Source organism: Mesitornis unicolor, unplaced genomic scaffold (genome assembly GCF_000695765.1).
Source record: "Mesitornis unicolor isolate BGI_N332 unplaced genomic scaffold, ASM69576v1 scaffold1218, whole genome shotgun sequence".
Taxonomy (NCBI): Eukaryota; Metazoa; Chordata; class Aves; order Mesitornithiformes; family Mesitornithidae; genus Mesitornis; species Mesitornis unicolor.
The window spans coordinates 24,910-45,734 of NW_010202325.1; the positions used below are offsets into that span (position 1 = coordinate 24,910).

General features: G+C 34.3%; 1 protein-coding gene across 1 annotated transcript in view; it reads left to right on the top strand.

Annotated features, from left to right (window-relative positions):
* The window catches only part of PACRG (PARK2 co-regulated), a gene marked incomplete at its 3' end in the record, with an annotated part of 122,002 nt that overhangs the window by 24,577 nt on the left and 76,600 nt on the right, over positions 1–20,825 (top strand). The window lies entirely within an intron of this gene.

Sequence of the window (20,825 nt, forward strand, 5' to 3'; positions counted from 1 at the left end):
TAATCTCTGCTCTGATCAGTGTCGCTTGTTGCTTTGTCTTAGATTCCAGTTAAGATGAGAGGCAGTGATCAAGTTTTCCGAGTTGAAATACAAATAATTAATGCTTCTAAAGTCTCAGGAGATCTTCATATGAAGTAATTTATAAAGGCACAAAATAATTGTAATTTCAGCCAACTGGCTTAAAATTTCTTTTGTTCACTTGATATGCGTTTGCTGTTATAGCTTGTAAAACACTTAGTATTTCCTGGTTTCTTGAAAACAGTGTCATATTATCTGATTTATTTTATTTTCTTTATCAACAAATTAAAAAATATTTGTCATTTTAATGAACTAAGAAAAACACGTTTACCCTGTAGTCTATACACTATCTGGCAAGATTACTGCATCAGTCTTCATAAGGGCATTGCAAGCAATTGTCGCATAGACTTATTTACAATTTGCATATCTTCAGGTTCATCGTTTTCGTTGAAAGACAACTGCTTTCTTGGAACATAAGTAAAGCTGCTCTAAAACATGAAAGGAGCCTTGTACCTGTACATGAATTTAGCTAACAGGAAGCAGACCTATGCAGTTAGCCATTTTTTGAAGTAATTTGATGATGAAAGATGGTCATCTACCACAGATAGCTTTTAACCTGAGTTTTACTAAGAGATACCAGACAGACATTATTTTTAAGAAGGTTTGGTGGTTTTTTTTCAGTTGGCTGGTTTTTGGTTGAGGTGTTTTTTTGTGGAGATTCAATATAGTAGAGCCTTGTTGGAATTAATGTAAAAAATTTGAACGCTAGTCATAGAAGTTGAATTTAATGCATTTTTAATTTCATGGAAAGTTTGAAGAGTGTGTGTTATTTTTCTAATGATTGTTTAAGGGGAAAAAAAATCTTAGAGTGAATACTAGAGTTCTTAAAAATTCTAATTTCAAAATAATTTAAGTAATAAAAATAACATTTATTTTGAAATTTCCAAAATTTAATTATGTTCTTGTAAAGCAAATTTTGTAATTTTTCAGCAAGATATATTCTGTTGCCTGTTGAATAAGTTCCTTAGTTGTTTGATTTCCTGAGGCTTCCCCACACAGCTTGTTTGAGCTATTGCAAATGTTCCAACAAAATGTAATTTTAAGAGCTCAGTGTAAGGTTATTCAACCTTTAAGCAGGAAGTGGAGGCCAAATGTGCAGAGTAGGGTGTATGTGCTGAAAAGCATGGATTCCAAAATACTATCTCTTGTTGTCATGAAGATAATGACAGATAAGCAGCAGTGGACTGTAGTCTTTACATAACGGACTACTATGAAAACAAAGTTTATAAATAGAGACCATATGAAAAATATTTTGCTCTTATAATGTAATGTCGGCAGTTGGGGATAGGGCATGGCAATAATTTCTTGCATTACATTTTACTTGATTCTACTGCAAGACCTCTGTAAAGGGAATATCTGCCCCTTTTTTTGTGTGAATTTTAGATTTTTCCAAAGGATGATTGTTCTAGAATAACTGTCTCTATGTGCATACTCTCCTCCTAGATGTCTTTCCATATGTTGTTGAAGAGAAAGATCTTGTAAGAGAGAATTTTTCTACACTAATTAGTGCATATTAAGTACTTGTGAAAATTTCAAACCGAAGATGAGCATTAATGATGTAACACTACAGACTTGGTCCAAAGTCCACTGTATTTAATTCCCCTTGCTTCAATTAAATTTCTTTCAGAACTATTAAGACTGCTTTTAATATTTACTAGAGTAGGTGGAGTTCAGGCAATCTGCAATTTTGAATAGGATTTAATGGGATATTCAGTTGATTTATCGAACTCTCAAAAGTATTACACTGACTGAATCTCTTTGTAGTTGTCTTGCTCCAGAGTGAAAGGAGGCATCCCTCTACTCATTGACACATGTGTGTATTGCAGTAACCATTTCCACCAGCTTTCTGGAAAAGCAGCAGTAAATCCTCCTTTCTGGAGATATGGTTCCATGAGCAGGTGAGCTCATAAGACACTTTTCTGCTGCCTAGAAGTCTTGATTTTTTTCTCATTTTTTTTTCCCCTTGCTCCTCATTGCACAGCCCATCTTCTTGCTCCATCTCTCCTGTTCATTTGACATTAGTGTAAGGTGATTTGGCTTAACCAGCAAAAAAGTATAATCTTTTTTTTCTTTGGTTAGTTTTCTACCAAATTACTGAGATTAATCAACTCGTAGAACTCTCACAAGCACATCAGTCACTAAAAGTCAGGTGTTAGGAGTATGTGTCTAGGAGCAGGGAGTAAAGGCTCCATCTTGAAGCAGTTAGACATTGGATCAGCTGTCATCATTGTGTGGAAGTGTTGTGATAGCAAAGCCACTATTGAAGTTTACACTTGACAGAAGTCCCTCAAAGCAACACTGGCAGAGATGATTTCCTGCTTCAATCTATGAAGTTAAGGTACAGTGTAGGCTTTTTTATAAACACATCTAAAAATTTTTTTTAGTCTATTTGGATTAGTTCTTTATTAAACCTGTGATATTGATCCTGAATTGTTCCTTTATCCTTTAGATGATTATTGATTCTTTTTTCTTCTTTTTAATACACTCAGTTTCTAGTGGGTGTTCTATTCAGGTGTATTGGACAAAAATGTTCAGGTTGTGTGTGCATGCACTCTTGCCCCTTCTCTCTTTTTCTCACATGCACATACATGTACAAAATTCTACATTCATCATATTTCTTTGGTGATACAGTTTACCATATAACGTGTACAGTATGTATCTGTACTCTATTATTTACTTCTTATAGTTTTCATTATCTAGTTCAATATTTTCTTTTTTATTTTTCCATTCCTAATATGCTGAGGCACATAAAGCAGTGGGTTGGGCACCATGCAATATTTTCAATGTCATTAACTAGAGGCAGGAAAAATTACTACATTTACATGACTTTAATTTATTTTGTACATTTTCCCCATATTTACTTTTCTGTGAATAAATTATTAAAACTTGTTTTAGCTTTTTTTATATTGGCAAATCATCTCTTTCTCAATAGTTTAACATTCTCACTATTTTGTCTAAATTGCTTCATTTTAGTTAAGGTTATTAAAATTATTTTTAGAGAAAAGTTATCAGAAGAATTTTGATCTGTATATTTTGTTAGCTTTTACTTGTATATCCCAGTCTTGATTGAATTTTTGGGAATAACCCCAGATTGGCTATACTTTCTTTCTATCATTGTTATCCTTTTCCTGAGCTGATTTTGGAAAATCTTCCTGAACATTTCTAGTTCTTGTACTTTTCCAGTAAACTGTAATTTACTATTCATTAATTATGACATTATTGAGCTATTTTAGTAATTTTCCAGGTTAATATTGCAATAGTATTGCAATATTCCATGCTCCCTTCCTCCCTCTTTGAGTACAGAAAGCCCCATGAAACTAATGATCCAGTGAAGATATAGGAGGAGAAGACAAGGTGCAAACCAGTCATACCACAATTCTCCAACCTTGTGTGTGTATTGGAACACCCCATTTCAGGCAGCTTCATTCCTATGCTGTCCCATTGGTTGCCAGTCAGTAATAGTTACTGCAACACTGCTGATTCAGAAACAGTAATAGCTTTTTCAATGTTAAGGGAAGATTTTCTTCAAATTAGTTGCAATTTTATATGAATTTGTTCTGGGACAAAGATTTGCGGCTGTCATGGTTTAATCTCAGCTGACCACTAAGCACCACACAGCCACTTGCTCACTTCCCCCCTAGCAGGATGGTGGAAGAGAGAATTGGAAGAGTGAAAGTGATAAAACTCATGGGTTATATTTAGTCACCAGATCATCCAGACTCATTCTTGATTTTCGAAACTAGATTCTACATCCGCATTTAAACTTAGACAGCTTCAGTGTAGTTAACATAACACTATACAGTTCGTTCCTCTGTGTCAGAGATCTATAGTGTTACAGATTATTTCAGCTTGTTAGAAAAAGTCTTCCTAAGACCTAGGTGCCTTCTGACTTTTAAGCATCTTATGCCCTATATCCTAACATGGCAAAATTGCTTTTGTTTAATGACATTCTGCTTTTTCAAGATGCTTGCTCTTAGGGTGACATCCTTACAAGTTTTCATTCTTGTTTACTTTAAGCAGATCCTTCCTTAAAATGGAATGTGCTGACTTCTCAGAAATATTCAAAGAACTATTCAGACAGATGGGGTCCTTATAAGAAGAAAAGTGTTTCCTAGCACTTACTGATTTAAATTTACCTTGACAATCTCACTGTTCTGGTTTGGTGACAGAGGGAATATGTTTCTTTAATTTGTGTGGGGTTATTTTTTTTCTTTTTGAGATTATTTGACAGAGTTTTTACATAATTGAAAAATATTGCATATTACAGTGTTATGTTACTTTTTGTTAAGTGCTAGGTTGAGAGTTAAGTCAGCATTCTATGTATCGTCTTATATCACATTCAGTTCCTATACTATTCTCTTATCCATGTTACACAAAAGTTACCTTTTAAAAGTTTAATCTTCAAAAAGTAATGGAAAATTTGCTCTAGTGTATATAACCTGCTAAAAATGTCTCCTCTTTTGAATTATATTCCTGTTCCTATGACAGTACTGAAAATTAATTTCTATATGTGAAAGATGAACATAAATATTTGGAGACATTCAGTACATACATTCACATACTGCACAAAGGAACAGTTATTGAAATTACTAAGCTTTCAAAATAGTGGTCTTTTTATGAATATAGATTTTTCTGTTTATTTTTTGGGAGATTAGGATGATATTTCTAAAGAAGACACATCTAAAGGTTATACAGTATGTCCTCTGATATCTCATTCGTGCCAATATCAGTTGTGATTAGTCTGATAATCTCTTTTATCCTCTTTAATCCTCTCTAAGTCCCTTTATTACTGCAAACTCCAGTCTCTGACATCAGTGCTTTTATTATGTCAGTTACAATCTGAATTAATTTAGGAAATTAGTTTTTCTAAGTGATTGCATGCTCTACTTATGCATCTTTGCAGTTTCTTTTTGTAGCAAAACTATAATCCTCTGAAGCATCTTTTCCTGAGATTTTTAAAAGTTGTGATCTCACCATAACCATAACATTAGTTTCTTCCTTGTGTTATTACTAGCTAGAAGTATTTTTGACTGATAAATATAAAGCAAAAGGTGACTGATTACATAGACTTGAGAATTTAGAGCCTCTTTTTTTAGAAATAAAGAAAATAATTCATAGCAAGTAATTTGCTCAATGAGTTTAAATGAGTTTACCTTCTACTGTTCCAAATGTGTTTATGAGAATATCTGAATTCCCTCAATCTTATTTATTGCACTGATTTGTTGTGTAAATATTTTCAGTAACTTGTCAATGAATTTGTAATGTGAATATTTGGGTTTATATGAAAATACAGTTTCAATTAAGTGAGCCTTCTAAATAGGGAGAAGTTGTTCAATCTGTCTTAGTCAACACAGTAACTGCCTAGTGAAAGACCATCATTTCTTTTGAAAAAGAAAATACAATGCAGAGTAGAAGCACTGTACTTAAGACTTCAAATATGAACTTATTACTATGACTATTTCATACTGGACAATAAAATTAGAGATTGCAAATACTTTAGCATATAAAATGGAAAATGTAATATTTAATCAGCTGAACATTTTCATTATTTTCAATAATCACATAAATTCACCAAGAAATCTCTTGTTAGTCAGCTGTATAGCAAATAATTTTTCATTGAACTAACATTCTTTTTCACAGAAAGAAAGTGTCCGGGAAATGTAAATGTTATCCATACACCTTTTTATTAGAAATCATTTCCATATAAGTTTCTAGAGAATTCAGTATGAAAATAAAGATAGAAAACTTGAGATAAATTTAAAATCAGCAGCAGGTAAATGTATTCTTCACAGTAAGAACAGCATTAAAATTAAAATTCTTAATAAGATACTTTGTTGTATTGAATAAATGATTAAATTTTGACATTCCCATCCAGGTTTTAATTCCTTCTGTGTCTGTCGATATCTGAGGAAATATATTTGGTGAAAAGAAAGACAGTTTTGAAGTGTTCCACTTGTTTTCTTTAGAAGTTTCATCCTTCTGAAAGAAAAATACCTCAGCTGGTAGGAAAAATTTTCATTTAGTGGCTCCTCTTTTAGTTGGTCCTGAAAGAATATAGGTTTTTAAAAAAGCAAAATCACTTTTTTTTTAAATAATTTGTTTCAGCTATACTCAAATTACATATAGAGACATTTTTTATCATAAAAATACTGTATATTTGAAAGAATAGTAAATGTGTGATCTGCCCTTAGCTTTTGCCTAATAGCAAAATAAATTATTTGTAGTAGATTAATTATTTATGTATAGCTCCTCTGGGTGTTTCTCCTGATCTTCTGAGTCTTAAAAGAACTATGAATTTTATTGAGGCTAGTGATGCACATGTAGCTTTATTACCTGTTTCAGAACCTACAAAATATTGAAGCTTTTTAACAACAAATGCTTTATATTTCCTTGTGTCAGCAAATTTCCTAGATTGATACATTGTGTTTGATTGCTACAGTCCTATTGCACTCTTTATATGGTTGTAAGTCACTAATTTTTGCAAGACTTTGAAATAAACTAGTAAAGGCGTTATAAATATATCCTTTTTCTCTTTTAAATTAGTCATATTACTTCCTTCTGTCCTATGATTAGCTGGAGTACTTACTTTATTCTAACTTCCATCAGTGTTGTTATTAGTTGCTCTCAGTTGAAAGCTGAACTGTCAAAATACTGTGTAACTGAAAATAAATTCCTTCTTAAAATGTTAGCAGGTCTGATAACTAAATAGTAGTTACTGCTCACCTGGCTTCCACATCTTTAATTCACAATTACCCAACTACCTTTTCTTTCTGAGATGGTGCAACTGATATATATCAAACTAAATTGTCAGCAATTGTTCTCAATAGCTGTTTAACTTAGAAATTGCAGTTTCTATTACAGACCTGAAGGAGGGCTTCTGATTTGATTTTGCCAGTTATAGCAATTCATTTAAGAAAGGATATCCACCCTATCTGCAAAACTTATTGCTAGATTCTGTGTACACCTCAAGTCTTTATATGTGTTGCTTATGTGTGTCAAGGAAAATAGAGCTGATTTAAAAAATTGTAATAGGTTAGAAAACTTTTTTCATAATCACGAAGGCTTGCTTTCTGTTTTTGCATTGTATGTGGGAAAATGATACAGTGAGAGCAAAGGAAATCCATTTCAGAAACTTCCATGACTCAGAGCCATATTTGTCCATTTGTGTACATGGGAGAACTGCCTGCTGATAGTATCATCTCTTTTTTTAATTGAATCCCTTGGAATTTATGGTGAAGAAAATAATTCACATTTCTGGATTTTTTCGCTTAAAAGATTAGCTCCTTTTCCCTTAAATCCATGTTAACTGTGTTTCCTCTAACTTTTCATTCTTACCTGAAGAGTCTGCCAGGTCCCAGCAGAATTATGCTTTTGATGGTGAAAATTGAAATTTCAACTGGAATTTTGTTTTCCTTAAGTATTGGATGATTTATTTAAAAATATTGTGGGTTATGATAAAACCAATAGAAATGGTATTACTTTGATTGGGATGGTCTTCAAAGTATGACATCTCTGTCTTGAAGTTCAAACTGGCAGTTTGAAAAATAATTCTCTTCGCTAAGGTCTGAGAGGCTGCAAGGACACACAATATTATAGTAGTCCTAAGTACCTGTCTTAGGAAATGCAGTCACAAACAAATAATTGAAGCAATTGGCAGTCCCAGATGTGTCTCAGGAAATTAAAATCTAATGAAAGTCTAAATTTTCTGGCAAACAGTGAAGTTGAATAATAAAACACTTAAATATCTTTTAAAAAGCCTAATGAAGAAGGATTGTCTCTAGTAGCATGGCAAATACATGCTGTTGCATTTGAATTACAGCCTAGGTCGCCTGCATTCTCTATCAGTTGTTGCACTGAGATTTAACAGCAAAGCCTCAAGGGCAAGGTTACCATACTAAAGACCCTGTGCAGTTTCTGTGGGCTACAGAAACATGCTGTGTGTGTGAAACCAATAATTTATGATTCATCTAATTAAAGTCTTAACAGTCTGTCAAAAAAAAGGTTATCAGTTTAGGTAAGAAGGTAATTACAGTTATAGTCAAATTATCCAATTATTGCTGCTTATGCCCAATAATGAAACTATTAAAAATGATAGAAACAAGCTTTTTAGTACCTATGCTCTTAACACTGATGCTGTGCTCACCTTTCTAATGCATGTCTGCATCCTGAAGTGGTGCTACTCCTTCTCAAAAGAAAGAGTTATAGCAAGTCATCAGCATCCCAGGTTTTTGATAGGAGGAATGTGATATTAATGTTGATAATTTCTTCCCCCTCAAAAGACCCTCTTGGGTCTATTTGGCATCACATTTCTACATTCACTAACACAGTTGACTTTTTCTTCATTGGTCTGCATTTCCACATTATGTACAAATTTACTATAAATTATATGTTTTGCATATGTTGCATACTTGTTTGTGTCTGGTTGAGGGAGTCTGTTACAATCCTATTTTTACTCAGCAGCCTTTAAGCTGTGGTTTTCTGGTAATATAAATAATGTTTTGCTAGCATAACCTCATCAAGCATGCATGCTTGTTCTGAGGACATTAACAGTTTACAAATACTAAAATACTACTCATTTAAAATAGTTTACAAAACAGTGCCCTAGAAGGAATTGTATATAAACATGTACAGAATCAGATACCATGTCCTAGTAACAAGAAGTTACATCAATATCACTGATACATTGTCACAGTTATTTCACAACACAATGCTTGTCGTAAACTGTAATCTATGCTGCTTGTCCCTGCTCAAGAATAAAGACATCAAAGTTGGTTTATCAAGTCTGCAATACTATTAAGCCATTTGTGAACTTACTTACCAAAATACCCCTCTCTCTCTCTCTCTCTCTCTCTCTCTCTCTCTCTCTTTCTCTCCCTCCCCCACTCTCTCTCTCTCTCTCTCTCTCTCTCTCTCTCTCTCTCTCTCTCTCTCTCTCTCTCTCTCTCTCTCTCTCTCTCTCTCTCTCACACACACACACACACAGAAACAGGGAGATTGATTTCTAAAAGTGACCTTCTGCTGAGAACTAAAACATTAATATAGATGTATTCAATGAATTAACAGTGGAAATAGTTGTGAAGTGTCTGAATTGCTAAAACAAACACAGATTCTGTATTTAATTCCCTGTTGTTAACCATGAAGAAGGTAAGTGATGAGATTACAACAGCCTTCTGATAAGCCCACATATCAGTTTGTTTTGAGGTCTCCAGCAATCCACATGTCATTTCCAAATGTTCCAGTGCACTGAAATACTCTAGATATATGGACTTTTCACTCTTATCTTCAGAGAAACTCCCTATTTCATATCTAAAGTTGACTTGAACTCAAAGGGAGAGGTTTTGTATTACATTGTTCAATGTAATTGTAGCAGTTTCTTGTTCATTGTACTAGATTAGCTGATGTACTGTAGTCTCTTGGTATCTGTATTAAGGAGCTAAGTCTCGATAAGTAAAAAATGCCCAGTGAAAGTTTCCAATTACCAATTATCAACATTAGTAATCAACCCATGTATCACCCTAGTGTATAATGTATACTTTTCAACTCTTAGTGTGAGTAGTTTATTTGGAACAGTTACTCTTGACTAACATATAGAGCCAATAATCTTTTGATTTATCTGTACAATTTTGAGACAATTTTCCATTTGGGAGTTTTATTAATAGTTTTATTATTAACACTTTTTTCTAGATACTATGTGGAGCGGTTAATTCATAGTTCCACCTTAATTTATTTTATTTTTTTTAGTTCTTTGATAAATTTCAATAAATACTGTTTTATGATGGTATCCTAGAGGAGAAGACACTCATCTGTGACATGGAAACCTTATATTTTTACAGAGTATAACACTAGAATAGATGTATTTGGGGGGTATGACTTAATCCTTATTTAATCAATTAAAACAATATTGCTAAGGGTTCTAGAACTAAAGTGTGTTGTATTAGATGTTGAAACTGTTGAATTTCATAGGAATTACTTGTATACAAAATATGCAAGAAAGAAGACAAAAATAACTAGCTTAGGGCACTCCCTGTTGAAACTAGATACTTTCATTCCAGTCTCTGTTCTGAATAGCATATGTAGCATATAGAACTGGTCACAGCTACATCAGAAGATGCTAGGAAAAAAGCATCCCAATGCCATGTAGTCCCATTACTAGAGCATTTTACCTTTTCTGCCAGAACCAGCCCTTTTGCTGTGTAAGAAGTCTATACACGATAGATTGGAGATGTCAGTTTAAACTGAATTGAATATGAATGTGCATGTTACAATGCAAACAAGTGGGATGAATTAGACATAATTTGACTGAAAAACAGCATAACATCTAAAAGAACCACTTTATTCTGAAGAGGGTATAGACATTGTGCATACCTCTGTGCATGCCATTTTGCAGACCTTTCAGCATCTTCTAAGTAAAAAACTCCTTGTTCATTTTTTAGAACCTTCAAATCACCAAGAAAATAAAATCATAGTTAAGTTTTATGCATTCACTGTGTAGGTAGTTATGGCTAATTTGCTTATAATACACTCTCCTTCTGTCCATTGACTTTCACCTGTGTGTATTTTTTTTCTTCCTGCTAAGATCAAAACTGAGGGAGGTTAAGAATCTGCTCCCATCAGCACTCTAGCAAATCAGCTTCTGAGATGATGAGGACTATAAGAGGAAATAATAGTGATGAGGAAAAGAAAAGATATAGTTGGTCATATTTACTGGAAGATAAAGAAAAACTCTCTACATCTGTTATGGGGTTTCTTGAAGTGCAAAGAAAGAACTGAGCTCCAAAAATTTGCAAAAACTCAGTTTTGACAAGCTAGATAGATGTCTTCATATGCAAAAGAAATCTCCAAGAAGATTCATATGAGCCACAGAAAAACTTAAGTCTATCTTGTGTGTTATTTCACGTCTAGATGGAATAAAAGATGTATGCAGTACTGAAAAAATATATAGCTGAATCAATAATCACATAAATATATAGAACAGGAAGGCCAGCAAGCTGCTGAAGTGACATTTTAAGCTCTAATTGTCTTATGTGTAAAGAAACTGAGGAAATGACAAGTGAAGCAGTTAGACAGCATATGTCAGTGAATGATGATGATGCTAAAATGTACCTGGGTCTCAGGCTTCCTTTTAAAATGGCAAAAAAAGCCCCAAAAATAATGTCAGTAGTCTCCAGTCTAAAGCTAATCAGCTTCATGAAAAAAAGAGAGATTGTTAATATTTCAAAATGTTTTTGGTAACATAAGAGAAATCATAGATCACTAAAACAATACTAAGAGGGGAAAAAAAAAAAGTTAATCCAGCTCTACTTCTAAGCATAACTGAGACATCACGATGTCCGAACAGTTAATTCCTGCCCAAATGGTCTTTTTAAAAATGATGGTAGAACTCAGAGTTCGTTAACTTTAGATACTTCTGAAGAAAATTCAGCCATTTTGGCAAAAGAAGAGGAGGCTTCAGGGAAAGTCTTAAGGCAAAGAGTGATTAAATTAATTTAAAACCATTTCTTAGGTAATAGCACACATAAATGGAGGAATTGTTAAAGCATGGGACTTGATATGGGAAAGATTTTAAGCTTGTAGCTGAAGATTAACAAAGATCAACATTTGTTTCCCAAACTAACAAATATGAAGATGATAACTTCTTCTTAAGAAAGTTTTTCAAATTTAGCAAAAGGGTCCCCTGTATCTTCCACACCTCAAAAAGACCATAAAATTCCTCCGTCAATGTGGGACAGATTGATTTAGCCCATAGTAGCAGTGTTGTATGGATTAAAGAGGCTACATAAGAGCTTCAGTATCAGAGTTATATTCAAGAAATAGAAATTTTAAGAAAGTTTCCTGTTTAAATACCCCATATGTTCTGGTCAAGATTAATATATTTCCACACAGAGTTAGTAGACATCAGTAAAATACGTCTTTCAGCTGTGCTGATATTGTTAATATCAACATAATCAAATTTTATGTCCACTTTTTTAGACATGAAAGATTATTTCTCAAGGAAAAAGTATGCAACTAGGAAATCTGGATGGTTATGGAGACTAAAACAAAACCTTTGAATATAGATGACTACAAAAAGTTGTTTATTAATCCTGTATTTGCAAATATGAAAAGCATTTCAAATAACAAAATCTATGAAAGTAATAGCATTATGACCTATGAAAAACACGTCCATCCCTCCACAATAGTAACCTAGCCACTGTCAGTATCTGTGAAAACATATTCTTCAAGAGCTCCTTTTCACTTGCATCCTACTATTTTGAGTTCTTATACGAGACAAAATTGTGTCTTTTTCACCAAGGAAAACGGTTCTGCTTCTATCTGTTAAGATTTATCCCCATACAATACTTGAGTCATCTTCATGCTTTTTTCTTTATCTAGTTAACTGAAAGCCAGTGAAGCACTGTAATTCATTTATTTCTTTATCATTAGAAACAAACTCAGAAACTCTACACACATAGATCCTTCACTTCTATTCCTTTTTTCTAGGCAGATATATGCGGCTTGTCAAGATCTGGTTTGGGGTGTAAAGTGTCATCTGTGCAAATATTTTTTCTACTTATCTAATTGCCTTAATGCTTTCAGATTCAAATCTATTACAAACGATTGGTAAGATCAATCCTTTAAACAATATTCTGTCATGACCCAAGCAAGTTTCTTGCTTGCTCACAAGTCAATCCAGCCTTTCAGGTCTCTGTCATCAGATAAGTGATTCACCTGAATTGTTGTAGGGCTAATAAACCAGTGATTCAAGAGCTAATTCTCTTCCCTAGATAACCTCTGTCAGAGTCACAATAATAAGTTCCGCTATTAAGTGTATTCCAGCATGGACCTTCATACACATGTGTAATGGAAGTGCACAGCAGGCTGAGAATAACTCTCCTAATATTTTACAGTTTTACCAACTGTTCTTTACTTTGAAATACACACAGATATACCATGATAATTTATAGGAGCATTATAAAGAAGTAAAGATTACAGAAATCAGAAAAATTGTAATTTACTTACATATATTATTTAAAAAGCTACAGGTCTCATTTGTTTTCCTTAACCAACAACAGTCTTATAACTTGCAGTACGCATATGCAGCCATAAAGGAAGTTGTGGTTACTTTTACATCAGGAAGCAGTGCAGGCCAATAAGAGAGGACCACTGAAGGAAAAGAGCTGATGCTGAGGATATGATCTTTTACATGTTTCAGGGATTTTCTTTATTCAGACATTTCTTTATTCATGATGTGAACTGTAATTGGGTGCCACTTCAGAAGCACACCTGTGGTCCCAGCTGAAACATGAATGCAAATGTACTCTCAGTGAATTTACTTATAAGCATTAGACTGCAGATGGAAGAATTTCCACAATCAGGAAAAATTTAGCAGACTCACAGATTTAGTGGAATCGATGCACCGGAAATGCTTGTAAAACTAATAAAGCAAGGAAAAACAAAATAAAAAAAAACCAACAAAAAAAGACTGTATTCATCTGTAGACTGGAAGAAGGAGAGAAATATATTAGCAGTTGTCACTCTTCTCCCTTTGCATTAAAGGAAATTGCTTTTCAAACATCAGGAGAGAAATCTAAATTATATGAAATAGTTACACTATACTCCAGCTGAGAATAAGACATGGAAGACCTTCTGAGAACGAAGTGCTGTAGAGCAGTTTGTAACATAGGCACATCTGGCTTATCAAAACAGCTTATCTTTTCCCCAATCGAAAATAACATTTCTGAGGTGATGAAATAGAGTAATTTTGTATGCAGCATATGACTTAATTTGAGTAGTGTCTCAAGGCAATAATGAGATACAATATCTTTGTACAAAATCACATGTCTGATTTTTCTTTCAAGTTCTGGTGCTTTAGAAGCATTTGTAATGTTTGTTGACCTTCTATCAGTAGTTTCATTTTAGGGTCTTAAAATTGATTTCTCTCATTTTGAATTTTGAAGCTATGAGATGGGCTTTGATCTGTTGTCCAGATTTGTGCAGAAGCCCCAGAAGCAGCTTTTAAGCATTAGATGTGGCACCATTTAAAGCATTTCAAGAGTAGCACATGTGAAGAAAGATCTCCCTGTTTCTTTTTGGATGTAAAAAGATCCTATCTGATACATGTTGATAGATTGTGTTCTTTTGATATTGAATGCCTGTGATATTGACATTAAATAAAAGGAATTAATGTGGAACTCAGGAGTACCTGTTGGGACATCTTACTGTGCCTTTCCTATCACTTGAAGTTTCTCATTCATTTTTCGGTATGTCTGCATAGCAAAATCAAAACATGACTGTAGAATGTATTAACAACCTATGACAGCTTAATCAAGTTAGTATCAGTAAATGAAGACAGAGCAGTACTGACTTTGTTGCTCATTGCCAGTGAGAGTGGGCAATCTTAGGCATGCCCAGTGCAGGTTCTGATTGTTAACACTTGCTAAGATCTGTGTTTCTAAGTCTTTACTACTACTATTACCTATGTTTACTAGAAAATCTGTGGATACGTCACCAAATACTATTACTATGCAATTGTTTTGTTTTGTTGGTGGGTAACTGCCAAAATCTTGATTTTTTTTTTCATATGTTTTCATACGATTGCTGGGCTTGTCTTGATGATGGATTTATCTGTGCTGCAAGTATAGAAACACATAAGGTACCTATGTGGATATTAAGTACAGAACCACAAGCTGGAAATCATGACTTTTGCACCTAGGCTTGCTCTCTGAGCACAAGTTGTAACTAGACAGTGTTGTCCCAATGCCAAGATAAGAGCTCTATCACACTCTATGGATGAGGACATTGTGGTTGATGTTTCTAGTAAAGCTTTGTATATCAACATGGCACTGCATGATGCCAGGTACATTATTTCACCTTTATTCCTGCTAGCTTGAGTATTTCTTCATTGCATGGTGTAATTTATTTAATGTATCTTGCATTTTACTTGAGGTTTATATTAGGATTTGGCAGCAGCTTCTGGCTCCAGTGCACAAGGAAATGAGTGGTGATCTTTCCTGTGGGTTTCAGTGGGTTGCTGGTTGGACTATGCTGCATTAGCCGCGTAGGGTGCTACTTTTAACACCAGTACAAGAGGAGGATGAGACAAAGACTCTGACAGTGGTTACACAAACTTTTCCATGATGCTATTACTTTTATATCTGCCCAGAGACAGTAGCATGTGTTACTAGACTCCATTCTGTGGCAACAGTGCAATTTTATACAAATACATTTTTCAGTTTGAATACAAAGAAAGAGGATTTGTGATTTTATTTCTGAAAATTTCACTTTTCAAGATGATAACATGGTGTTATATTTTCAAAGCAGACTGCCTTTTTTAGGTAAGGCAGTTGAGTGGTCACATAACTTGTGATCACTGTTAGCTTAAAAAATAAAGTTGATAAAATATTTTTGTGAGGAAAAAAAAGCCGCAAAAAGTTAAATTCCAGTGTTGCTGCAAGGAACCTGGCAAATAAAGAACTAGATTTTTTTTCATTCTTCCCAGTCATCATCTAAATGCATAGCCTGGGTTAATTAAATAAAGATATGTCTTTAACCTTTACATTTGATTACAATGTCACTGGTCCTATATATATGTGTGTATATATATATGTGAATCATTATGTAACAGTAGAATCTCAGTCTGTTCTACTTTCAGGAAGTAAAAATATTGATCCTGATTCTTACAACTTAATATGTGATCACATCTTTTATTTTCTGCACAGATTTGAACAGTTACTGACCTCTATATGTCTGCATAGGCAGACGAGACACTGTATGTCCAATATAAATTCAGAACCGGTTCTTGAAGAATCAGTCACCTATTTCTTCCCGTCCCACTCCATGCTACTCCCTCGCTTGTGCCAGCTTGTGTTTGCTCATCTTTGCAGTAAACCACCTTAAGGATCTAATACTTCACAAAACAACGTAACAAATAAAACTCCAACTGCCAACACAAGAAAACAAAATGACACAAAAACATCCCTTTGTTCCTGATCTGGTCCTCTGAATACCTTCATGAAAGCGTCTGTAATTAATGGAAGGCAGTACCTTGTGGTAGCATCCCAGGCACATGAGGTGGGAAAGACTAGTTTTCTCTAAGTCAGTGTCAATTTTTGTCTGACTCAAACTTCTCATGAAACTAGTGTTAGTTCTCATGAAAATCACTAGTCGTCCTATGCAGGTACACGTTTAGGTCCTTGAGTATGCATGCAGTTTTACATTAAGTTAGGAAATTAGGAATATTCAGTCTTCAGATAATTAATTCTGTTTAAATCTTGTTTCAAATGATTTTTCTTAGTAATTTTCCTAATATGCCATCACTGAAAAGTCTAAGAATGCAACCTAAAACAATGGTTTTAATGCCCACAAGTCAATGAAAGAAACATGGTCTTTCTCCTTTTTTTTTCTTTTTCTGCTTAATGGCTTGTATCTTTTATCTTGTCACATAGTTCAATGACATAGAATTGTAATAAATTAGTTTTGCAATTATCAAACTCTTCAGCTTCTCTTTGGCATTTAACGAACCTCAGAAGCAGTTTATATGCTTCATATACTTTGCCATCATGAATATTAGCCTTTAATTAACTGAAACTCTAATCTTAATCTTTCTAGCTATGTTGCAATGAAATATTTTTGTTAGGTTGAAGAAGATAATATTTGTTAGTGTTTTTCCAATATATGGAATACTTTCAGATTGACCTTTTTATTCAGTAATTGTAACAACATAAAACATAAGACAAACCTTATTATCACAAAAGCTTTGTGTACTTTCTTTTTGTATATTTTACTTAGCAATATAAAATCACAAAGAACCTTCAGCTGAGAGGGACCTCTGGAGATCATCTGGTCCAGCCTTCTGTTGAAAGCTGGGTCTTAGATTTGTTGTTTTTTTTCAGATGCCTGCCAAGTGAAGTCTTGAATATTTTCAGGGACATTCCACCACTTCTCTGGTCAACCTATTCCAGTCTTTTAATTTTTCTGATGGTAAAGAACTCTTCCTGTATCCAGATACAATTTCCCTTGAAGAAATTTGCACCTGTTGCCTCTTGTCCTGTGGATCCTTCTGAAGAGAACTCCCCATCTTCTCTATCTGTTAAGGCTTGGAAAACTGTGATTAGATCCTCTCCTGAGCCTTCTCTTCTTTGGGCTGAACACATCCAGTTTCTTGAAGCTTCTGTGAAGATTTCCAAACATCTTATGATATTCATGGTCCTCTGCTAGACCCTCTCTCTTTTTTTCAGTTTTTGTCATGAGCTTGGGAGACCAGAACTGGACACAGCATTCCAAGTGCATCCTAATAAATGTCAAGTAGAGTGGAAATTTGTGATCTGCTGACTGTACCCTTACCAATGCAACCCAGGGCTCATTCTGCCTTCATTGCTACAAAGGCACTGCTCACTCAAGTTTAGTGCTGTCCATGAGAATCCCCAGGTCCTTCTCAGCAAAGCTACGCTCCAAGTAGTCAGATCCCACCCAGCTTGTACTGCTGCTTAGGATTATTCTCTCTCATGTGCAAGACATTACATTTATGCAATCCTTGTTGGCCCTGTTTTCTAGTTTGTGGAGACCTGTCTGCATGGTGAATATTAGTTCTGGTGTATAGTACCTCTCCACCCAGTTTGGTATAATCCACAAGTTTGGTAAGCAAGCATTCAGTTCTATCATCCACATCTTTTATAAAGATTTTGAACAGTATCAAACCCAATACCAGCTGCTAGGAACTCATTTTGTGACTAGCTGCCCATGAGCCAGTAAAAGCATATTAGTCTTACCCTAAAAGTTCAAGCCATAACATTTCTGTAACATTTTGTAAAGAATAGTTTATGTAAGCAGCTTGGTAAATCAGATTATTTGAACTTTCATCAGGATCAGTAGGTATTACCACTCTGATTTTTACATTTTTCCCTGAAATTTTGGACCAGAGTTATCTTCAGAAACAGTTGCATTGCAGCTAGTAACGTCCTAACGAGTTGTATATGGAGAAATACTAAATCTGCGTGAGGAAAAGAGCTATTGAGAATGCTCACTGAGCTGCTATGAAAGACGGTTCAAAAGTTTTCTGTTGTGAGAAACATATCTTCTGTGTGAAAAGCAAAAAAGAGGTAAAATTGACTTTGTTTCCTGGAGAACTTGACTGGCCTATAGATTTTGAGACACCTTCTCACTGTGCATACTCTGTTCCAGAATTTATTTTTTCTCTCTTATTATTTTTTATAGCAAACTTTTTAATGAAAGTTATTAATGGAACTTCTTAAGAAGTGGTTTTAGGTCTAACCTTATTTAATATTTTCATTAGTGACCCTGACGAAAAAAAAATAGGATTGTATAATGAAATTTCGAGTTGACATAATGTTTGGAGTTATTATTAAAACAGATGAAGATCATGGTGTCACACATGACACCATGAAGTGGAGGCCCTTGAGAACTGGTGTAATAGAAATGGAATTAAATATAATAGTACAATGTACAAGATAATGCATGTAAAACTAATGACAGGAACTTCTGTTCTTAACATGAAGCTCATCAGCTGCAAAAGTTAGTTGCTGTGGCAGTTAATCAAAGGGTAACTATGAAATGCCAGTGTGATGTGGCCATGAGAGACTAAATGTAACGCTAGAAGATCTACCAGACAGACTCTATCAGGTGAAAAAGGATAACACTCACTGTGTTTCTGATCACTGATGATGTGGATTTAGTAAACCTGAATGGATTTCTCTTTCATCAACTTTTCCAGCCACAGCTTGAATGTACAGGAACTTTTAGGATTCCCAGCACTGACTTTTGGCTGCATTGTGATAGTCTACACTATCACTATATTGATCACTACTTGCTGCATGAATACATAACTACTTTTGCTTGTTCCAAACTTGTCACTTACTGGATTTTTTTTAATGTCTTGTACTTTTACTGAAGGAGATAGTGGAAAATCTGTCTTTATTCATCCTCTCCATGAAGTCATGATTTTATAGATCTTTATTTTGTTCTTCCTTAACCATCATTTTCCCAGCTTATTCTTTTCTTGTGAAAGCCATTCCATACCCTTAGTCATTATCCACCTCTGAACCTTTCCTAATTCTACCATATCTTTTTCTGAGGTGGCAGATCAGAGCAGTCAGACTATTTAAGATGTGGTTTCTAAGCACTAAAGATAATGCACAAGAGCATTTCAACAGGCAAGGGACATAGAAAGATTTTTAGTCCATTTTTTAAAGACTTTGTATATATAATAGAGGAATATTAGAGGAATAATAAAGGAATCAATCTGGTAGCCAAGATCCCGTCAGTCCTTCTAGTTTCTTTGTTCCTGAATAAAGAATAAGAAGTCATTGAATTAACACAAACATATTTGCTTGAAAATTTATAAAATTGTTGTAGAGAAAGGTTCTTTTACTAACTTGATTTGGGAAGAAGAAAATGTTTGGTTTCAGGTAAGATGCAGTTTGGGAATGCATGATAATAGTCTGCAAGAAATAATTAAGGTTTTATCTAATGTAATCAACAAAACATATTTTTTATCAGTAATTTAAGTTAAAATTTAATAGAACAGTGACTCCTGCTATTTTACAGAAAATAATGTTTTAAAGTATGTGTGAAGGTCTTATGTATGGAAGAAATACAAAAAGAACATAGATGCTTTTCTAGTGGCCTCAAATGAGTGGTGACTCGCAGACTTGCCAGAAATGCAAAAAAAATGAAGGACAGGTGAAAGTACTTATACCAGTGGCATAGAACAAATTATTCCTCCGGAGAACACTAAGTATAGATTTCTTTACATTGGTTAGAAATGCTTTCCTTGGAGTATTACTCTTAACTGCTGCAGATGTGTCTACTAAGCAAAGCTACAGCTATGCATATCAAATCTATTTAACTAGACAGGATCTATCTGTGACAGCAACATGCAAGAATAGGTTACAGTTTAGTAGTCCTAGTTTAAGCAATTTGTGATACAGTACAGCATGGGCATATCACTAGAGGACCCCTCTGCCTCAGTCAGTGGAAAATGATGTCACAATACTTTGGAACAAAATGTACCAAGTCAGATTTAGATCTGTAGTTAGCACAGCTAAATTACAGAATAGCACAAATAAAGCAAAGGATGTTATGTGTTTGTATTCTGTTCACTGGAAAGCTGAATGTTTGTACTGCTAGAAACTAACATAACGGTCACTGAAGACACAGAGACGAATTGAACAGCACAAAATACTGGATATGATTTATGATTCTTGAAGCTCTTACCTTTTTTTGGAAATTACACTCTCTGTGCTATAAAAGGTAGAAAGTCATAAAGGCATTTTTTGAAAGAAGATACACAGAATTGTAGGAAGTTCTTATCCTAGATGTATGGTTGTAAAAACAACAACAAAAAAAGACAAGAATTTCTTAGGGAAGAATCAGTAGTCAAGGACATTTGAGATTAGTCTGGCTCTCGTAGTCTCTTCCAGCATTTGAGATTAGCTTTGTTAATTAGCTTACATAATAGATATCTTTTAAGTACTTTAAATTCTATTATCTTAGTACCAATTGTTATTACTACTATGTTTGGCTGAGAAAAAAGTTCCAGCATGAGCATTTTGGAATTGAACTATCATTCAGCCACTCAGACTATGCAATACACTGACCAGCAGTGGCTTAGATAAGGAACTAAGTGGAGCTGAACCAAATCTCTTCCTCCAAGACAACACAGGCAGAAAGGATGGTCTGAGAGAAGACTTTCCTTCAATTCTTCCAGTGCTTCAGCCATCAATACTGAAGGGCTGGAAGTCATTAGAAAG